The 4,677-nt window shown below is 48.9% G+C and overlaps 1 pseudogene; it reads left to right on the top strand.

Annotated features, from left to right (window-relative positions):
• Window positions 1-912: 912 nt before the first annotated feature.
• Window positions 913-4,126, top strand: LOC148213761 (uncharacterized; annotated as a pseudogene).
• The last annotated feature ends 551 nt before the right edge of the window (window positions 4,127-4,677 follow it).

Raw genomic sequence — 4,677 nt, 5'->3', positions numbered from 1 at the left:
ACCACTGTATATTCATTTTTCAATGTGTGTATTACCATATATATCTATATATGTATTACTGTAGGTGTGTACATATGCACAAACAGCAGAGAGACAGAGAGAAGGAGAAAAATGTAAGTTGTACATATGCACAAACAGCAGAGAGAGAGAGAGAGAGAGAGAAGGAGAAAAATGAAAGCCCATGCGGTGTAGTGATGTAGTGGTTAAGGAGCTTGACTAGGAGTAGGGAGACCCAATTCTGCCCTCTTAGGCACAGAGGCCAGCTGGGTGACTTTAGGCCAATTATTTTCTCTTAGCCCTAAAGTGCTAACTACCCATAAACTGAGGAACTCACAATGTTGTAAAGGAAATATTATTTATGTTATTATTATTTATTCATTAGTTTATTCAGAACCATCTCTTTTTAAAAAAATATATAGTTTCCTTATGTTTAATAAACTAAACTGAATCTCTCTCTCTTTCACACACACACACACACACACACACACACTCACACCCCTGATAGCCATTAACTTCAAATACTTCAAAAAACCTTTGCCCCAGACCGGGGACTCCGAGGGCCTGGGATTGAAGGTACTTGGGCCTGGCACCCCCGGGGACGATGCGGTGGGTTACATTATCGAGGTGGTGAGGGGTAGGGGATGATATGGCGGGAGCAGGAGGGCAGGCCATCTTCAGGGAAGATGCCCCTGGTGTGTGCTAATGGTGGGGTGTTCCGGCCCTCCTTGCTCACTCCCAGGTCCTGACCAGCAGGTTCATAGGGGCCCTGGCCTCCGGCTGCTGCTGCTTAATGCCAGGTCAGTTAAAAACAAGGCCCCCATCATATGTGACTTGATCACTGAGGAGGGAGCAGACCTGGCATCTATCACCGAGACCTGGCTGGGGCCCAAGGGGGGGGTGCCCCTCTTGGAAATGTGCCCAGCTGTGTTTACGGTGTGGCACCAGCCAAGATGCCAGGGCAGAGGAGGAGGGGTGGCTGTTGTCATCTGAGAGTGTCTAGTGGCCTTCAGGGTCATTGCTCCACAAGTTTCTGACTGTGAGACACTGTTTCTTAGGTTGGGTGCCCGCAAACAGTTGGGAGTGCTGCTACTGTACCAGCCTCCCTGCTGCATGGCAGCCTCCCTGCCTAAGCTGCTTGAGGCCATCTCAGGGCTGGCGGTGGAGTTCCCCAGGCTTATGGTTCTGGGGGACTTCAACCTGCCACCCCTGGGATGGTCCTGGGAGATAGCTCGGGAGTTCATGGCTACCATGGCAGCCATGAGCCTGTCTCAAATTGTGAGGGACCCAGCCCAAAACAGTGGCCACATGCTGGATTTAGTTTTCTTGTCTGAGCAATGGCAAAGTGATCTGAGGGGAGATGTACATCTTTCCCTGCTATCATGGTCAGATCACGTCCTGGTGACCCTGAGTTTCTCCTATGCCACCCCTCTCCACAGAGAGGCAGGACCCATGTGATTGGTCTGCCCCCGGCACCTGACGGACCCATCAGGGTTCCAGAGGGAGCTGGGGAGCATTCCCGTGGACCTGCTGCACGGTCCAGCGGAGGCTCTGGCTGCTGCTTGGAATAGGGAGGCAGCTGAGGCCTTGGACAGGATTGCGCCTATGCGACCTCTCTTGCCACATCGGCCCCAACACTCCCCGTGGTTTACAGAGGAGTAGAGGGTGCTGAAGAGGGTCAAGAGATGGCTAGAACACGGCTAGACAAAGACACGGACCAAATCTGACCGAACACATGTTAGAACTGCTATTAAGGCCTACATTGTGGTGATAAGAGTGGCAAAGCACCAATACTTCTTCGCCCTTATCGCATCCACAGAGTGCCACTCGGCGGCCCTGTTTGGAATCACTACATCCCTCCTCAGTAACAGGGAGCTGGAGATTCATTTGCAGGACCGCATGGAGCAATTTTCAGAGCACCTGCAGGATAAAATCATGCAGATTCATTCCAAGTTGGATTTCAAGCATGGCGCAGGGTCTGGGGAGATACCAGGGGATCGTTCTTGCCCAGTTATCTGGGAACGGTTTGATCCTGTTGTTCCTCAGGAAGTGGACAGGATCCTCCAGACTGTGAGGGCCACCACTTGTCATCTGGACCCATGTCCCTCCTGGCTGGTGAAAGCAGCTCGGGAGGTAACATGTGATTGGATCCAGGTGATAGTTAATACATCCTTGCAGGAGGGAGTGTTTCCAGCACCCTTTAAAGAGGCGTTGGTGCACCCCCTCCTCAAGAAGCCCTCCCTGGATCCTACCATACTGGATAATTTTCATCCAGTCTCCCACCACCCCTTTTTGGGGAAGGTGGTTGAGAAAGTAGCATCCACAGCTCCAAAGGGTTCTGGAGGAAATGGATTATCCGGACCCTTATCAGTCAGGTTTCAGGCCCGGTTATGGAATGGAAATGGCATTGGTCGCACTTATGGATGATCTTTGGCAGGAACGGGATGGTGGAAGTGTGACCATCCTTGCTCTCCTCGATCTCTCAGCAGCTTTCGATACCGTTGACCACAGTATCCTATTGGGATGGCTCAGGGATTTGGGGGTGGGTGGCACAGTTTTGTGCTGGTTCACCTCCTTTCTTCGGGGCTGGTCCTAGTTGGTGGTGATAGGGAGCGAGAGGTCTCATCCTCGGCCCCTCCTCTGTGGGGTGCCGCAGGGTTCGGTTCTCTCTCCGTTCCTTTTCAACATCTACATGAAACTTCTGAGTGACATCATCCGTCATCATGGGATGAGGTATCAATTATATATCTCCATTCCTGGTGAGGTAAGTGATGCTGTGACCGCCCTCACACGGTGCCTGGAGGCTGTGAGGGTCTGGATGGGGAACAACAGGCTCCAGCTGAACACTGGTAAGACGGAGTGGCTGTGGGTTAATGGCTCCTCTGTATCTGGGATGTTGTCATCGTTGGTGCTGGATGGGGTAGCATTGCCCCAGACAGACCCAGTGCATAATTTGGGGGTCTTCCTGGACTCATGGCTCCTGCTCAAAGAGCAGGTGGCAGCCGTGGCCAGGAGGGCTTTTGCACAGCTTCGGGTTGTGCACCAGTTATGCCCCTTCCTGGATTGGGATACCCTTTGAACTGTCACTCATGCCCTTGTTATCTCCCAGATAGACTACTGCAATGCATGGGGCTACCCTTGAAGAGTATACGGAAGCTTCAGCTGGTCCAGAATGCAGCCACATGGGCTATTTTTTGGGTCCGAAGAAGGACCCATATAACACCTTTGCTCCATGAGCTGCATTGGGTACCAGTTTGCTTCCAGGTCCAATTCAAGGTGTTGGTTATCACCTTTAAAGCCTTACATGGCATGGGGCAGCCTACCTGAGGGACCACCTTGCCCCCACAATTTCAACCTGTCCCACCCGATCTCACAGAGAGGGCATGCTCTGGACCCCCTCGGCAAAAGAACTCTGACTAGCGGGGTCCAGAAGGCGGGCCTTCTCTGCTGTAGCCCCTGCCCTTTGGAACATCTTGACCCTGGAGGTGAGACAGGCCCCCTCACTCCTGGCCTTTCGGAGGGATTTGAAGACCTGGCTCTGCCATCTGGCCTGGGGCGGGGAGGGAGGTTGTCAGAAATGGGGTTGGCTAGCCCCCTAGAGGCCTAGTGTGGCTTCCATCGGCCTCTTGGATTTTTTTTTCTCTTCTTTCCATTTGTGTAGATGTGTTTGTCTTTTTATAAATTTTCATTATGTATTTATTTGTTTTAATTTCATGTAAACCTCCAGAGTCCCCCATTGCGGGGAGATGGGCAGAGATAAGTCTATGTGTAAATAAAAAATAAATCAATGATTAATCTGAGATACAACCAATTGTGGTTGAAAATTCATCCTGGGAAAAACAAAAGAAAGTTTTTAAAAATCAGTGGACACTATTAATCCTGATGCCAGGATTATGAGATCCTTCCAGTTTAAGAACAACCCCTCCCCCCAAACATTTTCTTCTTGATTTAGTGCATACAGCCTTCAGTATTTGGATGGACGATTTCATTACATCAGTCATGATCATGACCTTGGACTCTGACAAGATACACATCACCATGAATAGTGGCACCAAGTCAGTGATATACCCTTCACATTTTTTTCCTGCTTTTTCTTTCTGCTAGGCTGCTAAAGATGAACAAGGAGTAACCCTACTTATATCGTAGCTAGAGAATAGTATTTTTTTAGTAGCTGTAGTAACAGATATCATTAATATCAGTAATATATCATTGAAAAGAATGCTGATAACTTTCCTCCTATTTTACCTGGCAAGAATCTGAAAGTAGTCTATGACCCCCTTTTTAACTTAAGGTTAACAATCCTCCCTCTACTCACACAATTTTTTTTCCAATTTATAATGGAAACTTATACTGATTTATGCATCTGGTACTGTCCTCACTATCTTCTCCCACTTGAAAACCTCCTGACTCTTACTTTCTTTCTGAAACTTTCAGGAATATGGATACCTGCAATTACAATCCCATAGATCCTCTGAGATGGAATCATCTTTAAAATATGTGAGTGAACCACTAGTCCATTGCAGGCATTCATGTGAGTCATTTAGGATGGGCATATAGGTCATAAACACACATACCATGCTCCAAACTTCCCAACCTCACCTCCTCAATTCTCAGTTTTCCAGAGGTGAACTAGATGGTCCAAAGGAGGATCACACAAAAACTTTTATGTAACTGCTGAGA

The sequence above is a fragment of the Python bivittatus genome, unplaced genomic scaffold, assembly GCF_059951505.1.
Source record: "Python bivittatus isolate LINGU-HERP-01145 unplaced genomic scaffold, Pbiv_v1 ctg000850_np1212, whole genome shotgun sequence".
NCBI lineage: Eukaryota > Metazoa > Chordata > Lepidosauria > Squamata > Pythonidae > Python > Python bivittatus.
Note: the sequence above shows the minus strand (reverse complement) of the source record. Positions and strands in the feature narration are given on the sequence as shown.